The sequence below is a fragment of the Aethalodelphis obliquidens genome, unplaced genomic scaffold (genome assembly GCF_003676395.1).
Source record: "Aethalodelphis obliquidens isolate GAN/ISIS:26980383/991018 unplaced genomic scaffold, ASM367639v1 scaffold15, whole genome shotgun sequence".
In the NCBI taxonomy this organism is placed as follows: Eukaryota; Metazoa; Chordata; class Mammalia; order Artiodactyla; family Delphinidae; genus Aethalodelphis; species Aethalodelphis obliquidens.
This window is the reverse complement of record NW_020837959.1, coordinates 14,645,541-14,663,796: the sequence shown is the minus strand read 5'-3', so window position 1 is coordinate 14,663,796 and position 18,256 is coordinate 14,645,541. Positions and strand designations below refer to the sequence as shown.

The 18,256-nt window shown below is 44.6% G+C and overlaps 1 protein-coding gene across 3 annotated transcripts in view; it reads right to left on the bottom strand.

The window, feature by feature from the left end:
* ABCC4 (ATP binding cassette subfamily C member 4 (PEL blood group)) overlaps positions 1 to 18,256 on the bottom strand; it is a 213,616-nt gene that overhangs the window by 69,722 nt on the left and 125,638 nt on the right. The window lies entirely within an intron of this gene.

Below are 18,256 nucleotides of genomic sequence, written 5' to 3'. Positions count from 1 at the left end.
GAAATTTTTGGCCCTTATTTTTAAACGGGGGTGGGGAGGGGAGAAGCGGGTCTTGTGGAAGTATCAGGAAGGGCTGGTGGATTTTAGAATGTTCTGTCCTTTTACATCCATCCTACTTAAGACTTCAAGTGCTAGAGGCGGTAAACAATTTAAAATTCATCAATTACTCCTAATTGTTACACTAACTTTGATTTATCAGAATTAATGTTGCTAAGTGATACTTTAAAAAAAAAGAAAACTAATTACAACCTGTCTGCGATTTTTGAATCCCCAGGATGGCGCATAGCACCTTCCATCTTGGGAAATTTGGGATTCTTCCAATTTCCAAGTTGTGCGTTTACTACCAGGGTAATAAGTTGTTGTTTTCAGAGGCGCAGCAAGTGTGAAGAATGAAGAACACACGACTCACGCTTAAGCATCCAACAAGACCAGAGGGATGGAAGCAGGAAAACAAATATTACTTGACGACTAAAAGATCATTTCTTATTGCTTTTATTTCCCTTCTCAAAATTCACCAAAACAGTATACTCTGAAGGCTGCAGGACTGGAAGATGAGAACTAATTTGTAATAAATATCTGGTCTTCTTAATGATTAAATTCAAAGGCACTGAAGTAACAACACACGCAGGCACGCACACAGCCTATTCTGGTGTAGCAGCTCCTGAGAAATGTGTTATCTAGGCCCCTGAACTTCTTTCATAACTGAGGCTCCAGGAAGCCAGCCTGCAGGTGAGATGTGGGGCCTCTAGGTGCTCTTCCTGACCTCTGTCAGAGGTGACTTTCTCCCGAGGCCCTTCACACCAAGCCACAGCTGGACACTGAATGAGCAGAGGCTGGGCGCTGAGTTTCCGCTGCCGGGATGAGCCAGCTCTGCTGTCCTCCGCGGGGCGCCTGGCTCACCGGAAGCACAAGGTGCGCCCAAGCCGGGGGCTGCAGACATTGGAGGCTTTCGCCCTCAGCCAGGCCAGGCCGTTGCAGGCTGGGCCTCAATTCTCCTGTCTCAGGCTTAGGAAATACAGACTCCAGAAACCGTCTTTTAGTGACACGTTGGGAGGACCAGGGACAAATTTTCGGAGCCTCTAGGAATGCTTGCTTTAGAAGGTGATTCTCAGGATTAAATGGGCTCATGCAGGTGAAGAACCCAGTCACAATGCCCAGTGAGTTAACAGGTGCTCAACCACCAAGGTGAGGTACTGACTATTCCCCCCAGGTTCTGCAGCATCACGTCACCTCCGAAAGTCCACCAGACACTGTAGCAACGTCCACCTGTTAAAATGCACTTGCTGATTCAGGAGTGCTGGGGGAGCTAGAGAGTCTGCATTTCTTCCCAGCTGTCAGGTGACCCCCCCCTTTAAGCTATTTCCCAGATCACACTTCGAGGGGCAAGAAGATGGGAATCATTTAATCAATTCTGCTTTAGGAACATTAAAATCAGATGTGCAATTTCCCCACATATTCTTATGCATATTGTGGCCCATTTAGTTATTTTTTACCTTCTCAAAGCAGCAATGCCCAAATAAGGAATATACACGACAAAAAATGTTAAAGACATACTTTAAATTCTTGTGACTTCTTCAATGGAAAAATACAACTTTTTAACGTAGGCAGAATTTGGAAACAAGTACAATTTGTCTTAGAAAGTGTTAAAAGAGATATTGGCTACTCAGGGATGAGCAGTATGTGTCAACCTCCCCTTTACCATTCACCAGATGTGGGAGTCCTAAGGTCTGAGAGACCCAGGGTTGGCAAAGAGTATAAAATACAAGCAAAGCAAAAACAATGAGAAAAACCCATCTCCCCTCATAGCAACTACAGAAACTGAACAGAATGTCAGAGATCACCAAAAAACTAAACTCTTATTCACCAATGAGCTAGGTATAGAAAATGTGAGATCAAAAAGTTCGATAGTTACTACTACTTCTTCTTCTTCTTGATTTATTTGGCGGGGGCGGGGGGGGGCGGTTTGCTGCCTTGGGTCTTCATTGCTGCGCGCGGGCTTTCTCTAGTTGCGGTGAGCGGGGGCTACTCTTCGTTGTGATGCGGGGGCTTCTCTTTGCAGTGGCTTATCTTCTTGCGGAGCAAAGCCTCTAGGCGCGCGGGCTTCAGTACTTGCAGCACGCAGGCTCAGTAGTTGTGGCACATGGGCTCAGTTGCTCCACGGCATGTGGAATCTTCCCAAACCAGGGATCGAACCCATGTCTCCTACATTGGCATGTGGATTCTTAACCACCGCACCACCAGGGAAGTCCTCAACAGTTACTTCTTTGCACTAAGAAATATTAAGAGAACGAATGGTGTTTGCAGAATATTTCACCTGGCTCTGAAATAGGCTGTTGTAACCAGAGGTGTGATTCCAAGTTCATGGCCTCATAGTACTAAACTTTTCTCAAAACTCTCCAAATGAAATCCTAATGATGAATTCACTTCACCCACATGCCATGACTCTTCACCCACATGACACGTGGCCCCTGCTGGAGTTATCTCTAGGGAGGTGGAGGGAAGGGCAGTTCACGTGAACATGGGGAACCCAATGCGTTTTCAGACAGTTCTGTTAGACGGCTTTCTCACATCAAACCGAATCTTGCCTTCCTAGAACATCCCACCTCTGCCGCTTCTTCTGCCCTTATAACCACACAAAGGGAACCTAATTTCTCTTGATATGACAGCCTTTCAAATACTTGAATGAAGTGAATCATATCCTCTCCAGCAACTACTCCTGGGTGCCTCAATGATCCCTCATAAGGCTTGGTGTCCTATCTTGGCCGCTGCCTCTTGTCCAGACTCAGATGGCCAGTCTCAGTTAATGCCTTGCGCCCAGTTAAAATTAATACCCCAGGTACTGCTTGATTACCTTAGGGTAAAGTAGTACCACCACCTCTCCCATCTTGCATATCCAATCACAGAGCCAACAATCACGATAAATTCTGGTGGCCAGGTCACATTTTAGATGTGGGTATAATGAATATGCACATCGCTCCCATCTGTACTACACAGGAAGATCCTGGGGACCAACGAGCAGTATGTATAAACTCTAAGAGTGTACCTCTTCTGACCCAGAAATTCCATTTCTAGGAACATATACCCAGGAGTTAATGAGTACATCAAAGATATCCAGTGTGGCACACTTGGCAAGTCAGAAGTAGAAAACAACTTGAACAAGTCTATAATGTATTACGCGCAATTTTAATTTTTTCTCTCCCCAGGGGAAGCCAACTCACTGACTAGCCACCTAGTCATTCCGATTTCCCCGCCTCAAGCAATACAAGGCCAGGAGAGAAGCCAGGAAAGTGGACCAGCCTCACCATACCCAGCAAAGATCAGAGGCAAAGTGGCTTTGGGCACGAGCCCTGTGACAGTGGCCCCAGCTCCCACGAGGACCCCAGTTCCCAGCTTCAGTTACAGGAAACTCAGCATCGTTCCAGCTCCAGATGTCCATTTCCTTTCAATCAAGGTCTCCTCATCTGAACTAACTTGTGTAGATTCTGCCCCTAGCAACCCAAAAGCCTAGACTAGAACAAGCGCCACATGTCCAACAAGAGACTTGCTTTCTAAAATTAGTTGGGGGAATTGCACAGTTAAATTTTCGAATTACTAATTACCCTTTTAAGTAACAAAACTAACCTTTTTTATTTTGACCATTAATAGTTAAACTGTTTTTAAACATGGCAATAGCCTTTGGGGCTGCTTAAGGCTAGTCAAGTTGCACTCCAACCTCCACCCAACTACTTTTTTTTTTTTTTTTTTTGCGGCATGCGGGCCTCTCACTGTTGTGGCCTCTCCCGTTGCGGAGCACAGGCTCCGGCACCCAACTACTTTTTTAAAAAAAATCTTTTTATAACACTGTGCTTTCAGCTGATACATTATGCTATTGCCCAGAGCTTGCCACCAACTTCCATTTTTCCTTTTAGAGCTGAGGACTGAGGAGACCCTACATCCAAGTAGAGCCAAAAAGAAGACTCCACACACTCTCAGCAAAGACCTAAGTGATTCTCATGTTTAAAGGCATAGATTTTTCTGACACATTGTTCGGTGAGGGACTGTTTCAGCGAGCTTCCAGATTCCACCTGGGGTCTGGGTATATTCTCAGAACATATCATAGTATAATCTATTTAGTGGTTTGACTACTTTTCATGTATATTAGTCTTGAGTTTACATCTAGATTATACACCCTTTGTAAACATGGACCACATTTCTCACGCAATCTGTAACAAAATGCAAAGTGCTGGGCAAGGCAGAAGGTGGGGTTCACTAATAAAACACCACAAGGTACTGGCTTTCCAACCTTCTTTTTTAAAATAGGAACCCTTCTGTGCAGATCCACTCTTACACAAAAACCTAAAACAAATCTATGAAATGAATTATTTCAAAAGGGGCTCATCCTGAAGGGAGATATACAGTAAGACCTGGAACCCACGTAGTGACCATCTTGTACGTGTCAATCGGGGGCACAGCTGGAAAGACTAACTCTGATCCCTATGGAGTCCCCCAGCGCTCTAGTCGGGGTTGGTTTATAAGCACGTGGGTGAACGTTCCAGAACCTTGAAGGCTCCCGGGCACCCAAGTGAAGTTTGATCACAAAGACCCCAAGACTCACAAAGCAATGCTTCTAAGCTATAATCTGTATGAAAATCTCCAAGGCCCCTGGATTAAAATGTAACTTCTCAAGAGCTCTGTCTGGGTGAGGTCTGGATTCCTGATTTCCAAGAACTCCCGGGGTAAGTGGATGCCGGCTGCTCAAAGGACCACACTTTGAGTAACAAGGAACAACCTGAACATTTCTGATGATGTTCTCTCTCAAGAACCCTTAATCTGGTTTTATCAACATGTATAATTATGTCCCCTTTATTTATTTTGGCCAAGTGGCTCCCCAGGGATTGGACCCGGGCCCTGGGCAATGAAATCGCAGAGCCCTAACTACTGGATTGACAGGGAATTCTCACGGCCCCTTTAAACTCCATTCTTTGCTTCCAGAAGCTAATAACCACTTGTCTCCATTTTAGTCACAGAAACTGAATTATAATATAGACATTATTAAGGCAGGAGTTCTACCCGTTTCATTCACTGCTGTTACCCCAGTGCCTGGACCAATGCCTCACATATAGAGGGTGCTTGAGTGTATTCTGTATGAATCTATACAACGAGCCTTTCTATAAATAAATGGCTTGTTTCCAAATCTCAACATCTATTGATATTTCACGCACTCTCTTCTGGGGAAATGCATGGGGAAATACGAAGTGTCTGGTTTGGCATACTCACACCAGCAAAGGCCATTAACAACTCCGGGGAAATAAAAATAGAATCTGGGTCATAAAACCAAGTCCAACCTTTCTTCTTTTCCTTTGTGCTTAATCAAGTTTCACTTGCTCACACATTGCCTCGTGCAGGTGGCCGGCCCTGCACCCGGCCCTTCAGACCAGAGGCCCTGGTGCGAAATGGCCGTGCCGACACCTCAGCTTGGCGGCCCGCGTGCAGAGACGCTGGGCCAGGCACCGTGATCCAAGATGCTGGTGGCACAGAGCGAAGACGCGGCCACGGCAGCAGTGGGTGACACCAGACAGTGTCACTGACTTGCAGGCTTAGGCAGGGTCAGGCTAATGGGTTCTCATGGAGGAAACACAGCCTGAGCACTTAGAAGGAGGCCAGAGGATGGACTGACGGAGAGTGGAGTTTGTTCAGGTGGGAGGACAAATATTTGCCTAGTTGGAGAGCTAAGATAGGAGAGAACCTGTGTGTGAACGGGCGAGGAGAAGAGTGTAGCGTTAAGGGGCCTCTGCTGAAAATTCCCTAGAGTCACAAAGAGGTCTGACTTCTCTTGTCAAAGCCATGGTTGCGAGGTGGAAGTCCTGAGGGGGGGCCTAGTGGAGTGAGCATGCATCTTACACATCCGACCCAGGCCAGACAGTCTGAGAGCCCCCGGCCGGCAGCCGAGGACCAGTTCTGTCTTGGCCTCTGTGCCCACGGACAAACCCTGTGCAGCTTCACCAGGCTGCCTGTGCTACACACCAGAGATGTGGTGGGATTTTTTTCTTGTGGTCGCTCTGCTTGGTTTCTAGAACACTCCCAACACCACATGAGCACCAAGTAAGTGCCAGAAACTATGTACGCATCAGCTCAAAACTATGAGCGAGATGTTGTCCCCATTTTACAGAAGAGGCAGCTTAAGCTTAGAGGCAGGAGGAAATTAATTCAATGACACTCGGCTGTAAAGTAGCCAGGTTGGGGACTTGCACCCAGGGTTACAGAGACGAAGAAAATTTACGTCATTACATCTATGACACAGAGATATTTTACTAGACGCATCTGAAAACTCTATTAAAAATGTACTAATAAGGATGAGACAATAAAATCATAGGCAGGGCTGGTGTTCAGCTGGTATGAACGGTGATCGTCAAACTGGCCTTTGACAGCCCAGCCCCTTCCGATTGGCTAATGTTGAATCCATTAGCAACCACAGCATCCACTAGATACTGAATGCTTTGAGTATTAGAAGAGTTAGAAGAGTTCCAGGAATTCTCTCTTGGCTAACCATAATTAAAGCAAAACATTTAAAATAACCCCACCTCAAAATTAAATTATAGAAGTTATTCAAGATGGAATGAATAGATAGATTAACAAGTGAAGAAGTGACTGAAAAAGAATGAATGAGGACAGAAGCAAAGTCCAGGGCTTGAGAGCCACCTCATTCCAGGCCTTACCCTGTCCTGTGACATAGGGCAAGTCACATCCCTCTCTGCTAAGTCTGGAAAGGGACTGACCTTGAAGGAGCGGATACACCCCACAAATTGACACACAAAACCATGCTGCTGCAACCGCCATGATATTTTACATCTCCTAAGCATTGGGGGGGAAAGGGGTTGGGAAGCTAGACCAGGCTAGTTCCTTTACCGCTGGATCTCGTGCATATGTCATGCAGGAGTCTGGCTCACGGCTCATATAAGGTCAGGAATGGACAGCAATAGGCAGAAAAATCTCTAAGACAGCGGCTCTGAAACACTGCACGTTGAATGAAACCTACAGAGCATGTCCACTGGAAAATGCCCATGTGCACTGGCTGCGTGATTTCAGGAGATACCTAAACCATGAACCACAGGAAGTGGGGTGGCCACGAGAGACGTGGGCCAGGTGAGAACTGCCAATTCTGAGGGAACAGGACACCACCTATCACGGGGCTCCTCCCGCCACAGGAATGCACCACTCTGTCTCCAAGGTCTTTGTTTCCTGGCCCAGTGCACCCTGACCACCTTTTAAGGCAAAATGCGCAGTCTCTATCTCATATCTTCCAAACAATGGGGATCGGAGGGGGTTTGGGTGGGGGGTGGGGAGAACATGTAGCAGTCTCACCTGGGGAACGTGTTCCCACAGAGATGCAGGCAAAACCACCTATTAATAAAGCTTTCATCTAAGCAGAGAAGTCCCACCTCCACAAAGGCACACATCAGGAAGTTACCATTCAACATGCGAAATCAACCCGTCCCATCTCTAATACACGTACAAGGACATGTAATGCTCAGAAACAGGACAGCAAAACATTTGGTGTGAGAACGTGGCTAAACTTTAAGACAATCGTCCCGCCCGCTACCCACCCAGTGTAAAGTGACTGAAAGGTGAGCTGGAGTGGGGTCCACCAACACCCAAATCTGATCTCAGTTGATCTCCAGCGCATCGTGTGAATATGTGGGGACCACCAATAGATGTTACACAAATGTGGTTGGGTTGTATTAAGTGTATGTGTGTGGACCTTTGTTGGGGGGAAAAAAACTGCAAAGTAAGAACACCATTACAAAGGAGGGAATGAAAAAATTTATACAAATAGGAAACTAATCACAGACATAGGAAACAATCTTATGGTTACCGAAAGGACAGGGGGATAAAGTAGGACTAGGACTTTGAGATTAACAGATACACACGACTAAACACAAAACAAAAAACAGTAAAGACCTACTGTGTAGCACAGGGAACTGCGCTCAATATCTTATAATAACCTACAATGGAAAAGAACCTCAAAAAAGATAGACACATAGATAGACAGATATGTATATACAAATAACTGAATCGCTTTGCAGTACACCTAAAACTAATACAACGCTGTATGTCAACTATACTTCAATGATTTTTTTAAAAGAAAAAAAAAGGAGGGGAAAAAATCATTTTCAACTACTATACTCCTTCTTTCAAAAATTTGATAAAAGTGCTAAGTGGAAATATTGCTCTAAGAGTTATAATTGTATGTATTCTATTGTCAGTTATAAAAAGCTTAGGAGACACATTATCTCTTAGCCAAACGATGGAGTCATGACCTATTCAGAAACCCCACAAATCCCTTCCCGTCCATCTTCTGCCCTCTCTACACCCGTCATCTAGTTTCTAAAACCAACAGCCAGCTTTGCTTCCACCCTCACTCGTCCTGACTTTTTCTGTAGCAGATAACAATTCTAACGACCTTCTTTTTGAAACAGTCCTGTATGCTGGTTTCTGGGATACAATGGTTTTTTCTTTGAACATCTCTCGTCATTCCTGCGACCTGGCTTGTTGCCAAAATGCAACTCCCCCTGCCCCCCACCCCGTATTTGGAACTCTATCCCCACAATGATCATCTCCTACCTCTTCTGCTGTCATCTATTCTCTAAGGGCTGTGACACCCAAACCAGACCGGCCCCACTGTCCCTTCATCGTCAGTGTGTCTAGCTGGTGGATCTCTCCCCCTGGACGTCTCACGTGCGCGTACACGGTGACACATTATGAAATGGGGGGGCTTCCCTGGTGGCGCAGTGGTTGAGAGTCCGCCTGCCGATGCAGGGGACATGGGTTCGTGCCCCAGTCCAGGAAGATCCCACATGCCGCGGAGCGGCTGGGCCCGTGAGCCAAGGCCGCTGAGCCTGCGCGTCCGGAGCCTGTGCTACGCAATGGGAGAGGCCACAACAGTGGGAGGCCCGCGTACCGCAAAAAAAAAAAAAAAAGAAATGAGGAAGCGGATCCATTTGTATAAAATGTTTAACATAGCCCAATGAATATCTTAAAAAGAATTTCAACATAAAAAGAAAACCTTTCCAGACTTATGCTGAATTTTGATTCCTAAAACTTTTGTATATTAAAAGAAAAACTGAAATCCCAATTTGTATGGGTTTTTGGTACTTTGAGACAGTCTCTGAGCTTTGAGCAACCACAGAGGTCGGCCTGTCGGAACTAAGGCAGGTACAGCAAGGACAGAGCGGACTTCCCCAGCGCCAGGGCGGGTTTTACATCATATAACTTAATCAAAACACAAACTGTTCTCAGATTCCGTGGGAGGTAATTAAACACCAATTCAATGCCAATTAATCACAATCAAATAAGAGTCTGTCAGAGAAGAACTCTATACACATGGAGGCTATTTAATGGTCAAATACTTGGCAGGATCTTAGTTAAACAATGATTCATTAAGCCTCCTCTACCACACAATAGCCAGGCTGAACTCCAAGTGAAAAAAATCAAAACTCTTTTGTTCCCCCATAAAACGACATCAAATGCCTGTGCATCATATTCCTTCCTTCCCCTCTTAGCAGGCAGCTCAATTTGCATGTTTCAGGATGTGCTGGGCTAGTCCTGGGCAGGAGGGCATATGCAAGTCCTCCTGAGTTCTATTCTCAATACCATACCTAAGCAACTCTCTTCTTCCTAAAGGAAAAGTAAAGAGCTGTACAGTTGACCACATACTTGAAATATTTATTCACTCTGAGCAGGGAAAATAATAAGAGACAGGGAACCTACCTTCCACCTGAAGGAAAGGCAAGCTATGGTCACTTCTCCCAGGGCAGATAATTAGCCGCCATAAAAGCCCTTGATCCACACAACTGTTGTCCAGCAAAAACCTGTTCAAACACTTGTGGTTTCCTGCACCTACCTAATCAATTTGCTTCCTTTAAATTACTCGTCCCTTCAGAACACAACTCCCCAAGAAAACGCAGAGGACTAACACAACACTGTAAATCAACTATGCTCCAATAAAAATTAATCTTAAAAAAAGAAAACAAAGAGGGCCATTTTAAGTTCAGTTAATAATTCCCAGAGACTGTTCCTCAAGTTTCTTACATGAACTACTACTTTCCTGCAAGTTCATTTCTTCCTAAGGGTGAAGTATCAAGGAAAACGACATTTGTCTCTATTTGCTGGGGTTTCCCACCCGCCCCACCCCACCCCGCACACTAGCACTATAAGCACTTCCATAGTTTCACTAATGCTGTTACTTTTCAAGTGCATGATTTCTACCCTTCATTGTGGACTCAGATATGAATTAGAAATCTTAGAGTTGGCTGAAAATGGGTTTTATAGTGTTGTAGTACAGGTGCTGCTGAAATTCTACTTGCCTATTTAGAGAGGGGTTCCTAGTGCAGCTTTATGAAATGCTGTAGCGTTACTAGTTTTATCATGCGCTTAAAAATAAAATTGTGAAAGTGAATGAATAAAATTAATTGTATTTCTCTTTAATAACAAAATATGTACTAGGAAATATTTTTAGAAGTGTCTCATGAAAATTTTTGAATTTTGATATATCTTACCCCCCCAACTGAATTTATTATAATTGATTAAAGATAAATACATGTGACATTGTTTTCCATAAGAAAGTTTAGAAACTTCATGTAAAACTTATTAGCAAAAAAAAAAAAAAACTTATTAGCGCAACGTATTCTAACTCTGCTCATAAACTGGGTGATACAAAAAAAAGATGCACTTTTACTGGGTCTCACTGGACACAAAATATTAAATTCATATGCAAACCATAACAGTGAATGTAGGATATACTGTATATTTATAATTTAAAAAAACATATAAAATCTGAGTCCAAAACTGCTAAGTCTTAACACAGTAACAAAAAAGTAAATGAATAAATCATTTAAAAATTGACCTTAATTATAAATATTAAATCTGTCTTTGTGATCCCTCAGGCATAAACCCACATTTTGTTTTATGTTGCTCTAACAGGACACAAGGATAACCGCCGTGCATGTGTTTATTTCTCAGCTACACTATGACATACGATTTTGAAAAGGAAAGTCACACTGTGTCTGTACATAAAAATAGGAAAAGCAAGTTTTCCTGCAAATATAAGCAGTTTTACAGCCTATCAAAGTGAGGCCAAAAAGTAGATTTATTCACGTTAAGTGCTGACAGGAGCAAAACATTTCAGCAGTAAATAAAGTACACTGTAACCCAATCGTCAAATCAATAAAGTCATTAAGAATAGGCTCCATTCTTCAACGAAATGGTGAGTTGAAGGGAAAAAATATTCGGTTGCAATGGAGAATGCATCTCCAACACATCTGACAGTAACTGATCTGGACCTTGTCTCCTCCCCTGCGCCTAGAAAAAAAGTCTTTGGGTTTCTTATCTTTCTTCATCTGTATTTAGCCATGTAAACTGCCAGACGGCACTTTCAGCTTCCCTACAGGCATCCCATAAATACAAATAAGAAAATATGTCACTTTTCTTCTTATTCTAGGCCCCAAACTGACAAAATATTATCATCACTTTTGTAGGCTCTTGCAAATAGGCACGCTAGCGCGGGGCAGAAATGTGCTGAGATTATAATATCCATTTATCTAAACCGCCAGCATATAACGAAAGTCGGGTGGGGTGCTTGCCACCTAAATTAATTTACTACTTGAAAGAGACTTCTTAAGTCAAGCCTGTTAAAAGGGAAACAGGAGAGGAGTTACAAAACTGTAAATAAATCTAAACGCGGTTTGCATCTGAACTAATTTTCAAGCGTAGAATTAAAAAGAGGCAACAAGAGGAAAGAAACCTGTACTCAGAGCACAAGATCCGCACGGGCATCCTGTCTTCAGGGAACTGTTGCCCAACTGTTTGGGGGACGCAGCCTTTGCTGCCATAGAGGGCTGGCATCCAAAGCCACCTCCTATGATTCACTCAAGAAGATAAAGGATTCGACCACCTTGCACCTGTTACAATAGCTACCATCAAAAACAAATAAAAAAACAGCAAGTGCTGGTGACGATGTGGAACATTTGGAACTCTGTTCACCCTAAGTGAGAATCTAAAATGGTGCAGCTGCTATGGAAGAAGTATGGCAGTTCCTCAAAAAAAAAATGAAACACAGAATTACCACATGATCCAGTAATTCCACTTCTGGGGAGGTACCCAAGAGAACTGAAAGCTGGGTCTTGAAGAGATGCTTGTCCACCTGTGCTCATAGCAGAATTGTTCACAATCACCAAAAGGTGGAAGCAACCCTAAGTGCCAATCGATGAATGGAAAAACAAAATGTGGTGTATATACACACAGAAGAGTATTATTCATCCTCAAGAATGGAAATTCTGACACATGCACAGCATGGATGAACCTGGAGGACAACATGCTAAGTGAAAATAAAATAAGCCAGACACAGAATGTCAAATACTGAAAGATTCCACTTGCATAAGGTACCTAGAAGAGTCAAATTCATAGACAGAAAGGAGAATGGTGGTTGGCAGGGGGGTGGGCACAGGGAGTTAGTCGTGGGTTCAGAGTTTCAGTTTGGGAAGACGAAAACACTCTGAAGTTGGATGGTGCTGGAAGTTGCACAACAATGGGAATGTACTTAATGCCACTGAGCGTAAGTAAAAATGAATCAGACAGTACATTTTATGTTCTATGTATTTTACCATAACTTTTTTTAAATAAAAAGAGAAGAAAAGATTCAAGCTGATCCTTCTCTCAGAATCCATTCCATCTGTCTCGCCCATCTGCTCCTGTTGACCTTATTAGAAATGTCAGCTCCACATGTACACTTACACCCGAGGTGCCAGGGCCAAGGAGGAGGTGCCTGTCGGGGCAGCCAGCCCCGTCACCATCCTGGTGAGGAAGACAGAGGCTCGTGCACTTCCGGGGACCCCATCCAGCACACCAACAGAGAAGAACTGTCTCTCAGTCGGTTAAGGAGAACAGAGTGAAGATGAAGAACATCTGCCAGGGTGGAAATGAGCAAAGGGCAAGGCTGCCTGCTGGTGGCAGAGGAGAGTGCCAGAGAGACACAAATGCACCCACCACACAGTGAAGAAAAGGAGACAGAACAGAATGTGTAAACATTTTAGTCTTCAAAACATGTCTACAACGCTGTAGCAATTCACCTTTTTCAAAAATATTTCACACAATCAATAAACGTTCTTGATGCACTCCCCCACCCCGTTTATAAACTCGCCAAGACCTTGAAAAGCCTTTCAAGATGCGAAAGAAGAAAAAAAAAAGATGGAAAAGATATAAGTCAACTATACTTCAATAAAGTTTTTTTGAAAAAGATGCAGAAGATCAGCACAAGTGGAATCCAGCCCCACTGGATGACGTGGCTACATCAACACGACCAGGATTCACTGAAAGCCTCCCGATCTGTATAATTTCAAGGCAAGGACAACCCCAGCAGAACCCTATAGACAGGACCTAGTTGGTCATCTACACCCAGAAGCATGATCAAGAGCCTTTTAGAAGTGCCGACAGCCTCTGCCCTCTGTGAAGTGACATAACTTAGAAAGCAAAGGGGGAAAACACCAAAATAAATCTAAATTGGATCTAAACAGAAGACGACAGTGAGTATATACATTCTCTGTCCTTCCAGGGCATGTGTCTCCCGGAATAAAAAGAAAAGAGAGATATATCATTAGATCAAGTGAGGTGAGGATGGGCCAAGCGTTGAGTTCAAAGAAGAAAAATACCACAAGGTACACCAGAAAAGAGTATCTAGGAACATGTATTAAGGGAAGGGTGATCCTGAGAACCACTTAAAGGATGGAAAGGAGCCTTGAAGCTCGGTGGGCAGGAATAAAAGACCCACCAAACAAACGCCTGGGGGAGGGTGGGGGAGGGATGAAGGTGGCAGCACCAAACGCTGAAGGCAACGCCACACAGCGGTTACTCCTAGGGCCCTGGGGCCTCTCTTTCAGAATACATGTCACACGGACTTCCCTGGTGGCACAGTGGTTAAGAATCCGCCTGCCAGTGCAGGGGACACGGGTTCGAGCCCTGGTCCGTGAAGATCCCACATACCACGGAGCAACTAAGCCCGAGCACCACAACTACTGAGCCTGCGCTCTAGAGCCTGCGAACCACAACTACTGAGCCCAAGTGCCGCAACTACTGAAGCCTGCACGCCTAGAGCCTGTGCTCCGCAGCAAGAGAGCCCACTGCAATGAGAAGCCCACGCACCGCAACGAAGCGTAGCCCTCGCTCGCCACAACTAAAAGAAAGGCCATGCGTAGCGCCGAAGACCCAACACAGCCAAAACTTTAATTAGCCTTGGTAGAACTCAGTAGTGACGACTTAGCGTCCAGCAGAAAACACCAGCATCCTTCTGAACGTGACGCCACTTTAAAGGGTTTCGTATCATATGATATTTAATTTAGACCCTTAGGCAAAGTAAAAGGGAAGAATACTATCAGACCCAAAGGAAATTAAATGAGGAGCACGGAAATAGTTTTACAAACTCAACACAAAACTTTCTTCCCAGGATCAGGTAAAATCCTAATAACATGCATAATTCTCACTGGAAAAATCAAGGGGTTGCTAGCATTCAAAACACCAATATTAGAAGGAGAAAATATTTTGACAATTGTATTCGATTTAGATTTTCATTCCTTAGGCATAAAAACTACCTATACCTACTGTGTACAGTTGCAGAGATCTAATGCTAAAAAGCAACCTGAAGCCAATACTGATCTCAGAGATATAAAATATAAAAATTATATTTAAAAAAACCACCAGTTCCAATGGGTAAAAGGACATTAGGTATGAGAGCACCTGTAGCTAAACGTCAACGTGGGCTTTAAAATACATTTAGCGAAATCGAAACTCAGTGGGTTTTTTAAAATGTGGGCAAATCGTGACTTTTCCAACACAATTCAATGTAAAACTCATTAAATGGAAAAATGAGTTGATAATTTTATAAATATTTAAGGGACGGCGAGGCTTTTATCCTCAGGAGAGTTCTCAAATTAAAAACAAACCCAAAAGGCAAGGTAACTGGACTGAGCAGACAGCCGGTGTTGCTGAGGACACACCCAGCATGAATTGGCAGCATCGAGAACCTAAGCCACGTTAGACTCTTGAAGTCACTAATGATGACAAGGCTGGGTCCCTCAAAGGAGATCCAGCCTCAAGCTGACTGAAGCCAAATGGTGCCTCTCCAAATAGGCCAACCTGTAGAAGATGGAGAACTCCATGCCCTTTGGGCTAAATTCACTAAGCTTAAAGACAATTCCTTTCAACTCTCTCACCTAAGGGTGGCTGATATGCTGGAGAGAGAGATGAAAGGGAGAATCAAGCACTTGAAAAGGTAACGAGCCACAGGGAGTGCCCAAGAGCACGGAGGAGGCATGAGGCCCGAACTGCCAGCAACTGGGCTGGCTAACAACTCCCGTGCTGCTCTTCTAGGAAGGTTCCCAGGTTACTGAGGAAAGCACCACAGACTTCTGGATGGGTAAAGCCCAGAGCTGGGCGAGGGTGCAGATCAAGTTTATACCTCGCTTGATTTGCTCTGTAGAGAACACTGTGTTCAGAGTAGGTATGAAGGCACGAGAGACGGTTTCTTTTCAAGGCTGTCACTTCACACAACTACCCGCCTTTCGTCACTTTCCTCCTTCCACCACAAGTCTCTCCCGGAAGACATCTGTGGTAAGGAATTGACGCAAGAAAACATCTACTGATTGCTTTTACAACGTTGATCGATGATGCCATAACCCAAACGCATGATCTTTAAAACATTCGGGTAAGAACTTCAAAGAAGGCCTTTTGTGTCTGAGGCTCTCGTAGCAGAAGAAAGCTCTGCGGCTCCTGCCTCTGCTGATTCTTCTATGCGGCCTCAACTATTGAGGGCGCTTCCTCGTTCTGAGGTATTAGTCACGGGGGCGGTAATGGTTACTACAACAACTCGTCGTTTTCCATTTAGATGGTATTATTTTTAAACTAATATAGAAAGTGACACCCCTATTTCTAATGGGCTGTCTTTAAAATTCTATGTGGTTAATTTAGTAATATTCAGGGATGGTGGAGAAATACTTATTGCCTATGTTTTAAAGGAAGAAATAAAAACATCAATGATAAAATGTGGTAAGAGGTCAGAGGTGTCCCAGCGAGCTAACAGAAGGTCTTGTTCTGCAGGAGGGTTTCAGGCGAAGACCCCTCACTGAGCAGAGAGGAAGAACCCCACCCAGGATGGGTTCTTCACCAGGTGCTTGGTCCCCATCTGGAACATTCCTCAAGACAAGAGGTGGACAGCAAGAGCTCTTACTTGGTTCCTTTCATATAAATCATTTCAGAGACAGGCCTAAAGTGCTACAAAGAGTTCCTAAGACATAGGTCTTTGATCTTTGTGGCTTTGCCATGTATGTTTTTAAAATTTCTGGAATGCACCCAGGGAGGCAAACGGCTTGACAGCAAACACTATAAATATCGAAATAAATAAATACACACAAACATCTGGAACCCTGATTAAGCACCAAAGTTTCATTTTTTTCAGGAAAGGAGGGGTGTGGGTAGCGGAGGAGAATCCCCCATGAACAGCATTTTTATTTTTATGGAAAAATGTCCTCCTCTTTTCATATAATAAACCCCCTCTGACATGAATAAAACTTTTAGAAAGCTGAAGTCTGTGAGTCCCAGGGAAAGGGAGGAGCTGCTGGTGTTCTGTAGCTGCCTCCTCACAAAGGGGCAACTTCACTGCTATCCCAGAACCAAGATGGGACCACAATTCACTTTTTTAATAACTAGGGTAGATGAGTGTCTATGAAATAGTAGTCATTACTTAGAACTACAAAAATAAATCCAGGCAATCCAGTAATCTGTCCTGAGTTTCAAATTAAGTTTGCACAGATTTTACAGTTTCTCATTATGCAGTAATTTTCTGTGTTAAAGGTATGCTAAAATACGCTGGTTTTTTTCCTCTTTGTAAGGCACTCTGAGCAATAATAAACAGTGAGAAGACAGAATTTGCCAGTTATGGCCGATACGATGAAATTAAAACCAAAGAATCAAATGGCCACAAAGCATGTGGCTAAGTGTGAACTAGGAGTCAGACAATTACAAAAGTTTTAAAGGAGAAAATGCCCCCAAATTCCCACTCCACCTAGTATGAGGATCCACGATGTGACGGAGCTTTGGGAAGCACAGAAAGGTGTGTGATCAGGCATCTTACCAAACGGATCCTACCGATCTCGGGATAGAGTTCAAAGTGTTTCCGGCCCCGGCCTGGCTCAGCCCCCTCCATCCTGCCCACACTCGCGCCACTCCAGGCAAGCAGCCTTCCTTCCCCGGTTTCCAGGGCAGGGTCACCCCAATCGGCGCTCCCACATCCTGGATAACCCAACTCATTCTCTGGTCAGTTCCACCTGTGCCACGACAGCAGCTGCTCCTCCCGTCTGCTTAGGTCCCCTTGCACATGCGGCCAGTTCCCTGAGCTGAGCCTCCTTGGCTCTACAAGGCCAATCACAGCCATACTTCCACGGTTACTAACATGGTGTCCAGCAGAAGACACACAGGTTTGGATGACACCATGCCTCGAGAAAAACTTCGGGAGCCATTATCACAAAAGAAGGATAAAAGACTGAACAAATGTGTTTAGAAAGTGGTGCTTTCAGATCGGCACTATTTAGAAAAGAGATATTATGGGAACCTCATTATGAGCCTCTGAGGCCAATGTGGAGACAGGCTGGCACTGACCACCCAAAGGAGGGATGAAAGAGGGCATCAGAGGTGGGTGTCGGGCGGTAAATGGGGCCAGTCACTGGTCTAATTCAAAACAAGAGGAATGTTCCAGCTTCTTCCTGTGGCAGCTACAACACAGACAGAAACTTGGCCCTGTGACAAAAGCATGACGGGGGCGGGGGCGGGGAGGGAGACCTCCCCCAGCGCCGGGAACCACCACCCCCGGCCTGGGCGCACCCTAGCCGCCCATGCTGAACGAGGCCCTGTGCTCCCAGAAACAACGTGCACATGTATATGATTTCTGTCTGCCTCCACCTCAAGGAAGGCAGGATCTACGGAAATTCTCCAAACTCAACAAAGAAAATAAGATTTCATCTTGCTTGTCATTCTAAGTTCCCTCTTTGCAGCTTTCAAGACATCTAAGGAGCCCGTGTTTTATTCAACTGTGATTCCCCACTTGGTTCACGCCGGCACAACCCGCCATCTCGGTAGCTGTTCTAAAAGGGGAATATTTTGGCGCCAAACGTCTGAGTGGTTAATCACATCTACATGCCCGTGTGCCTCCGTAAATGCCCCAGCATCCCCTGGCATG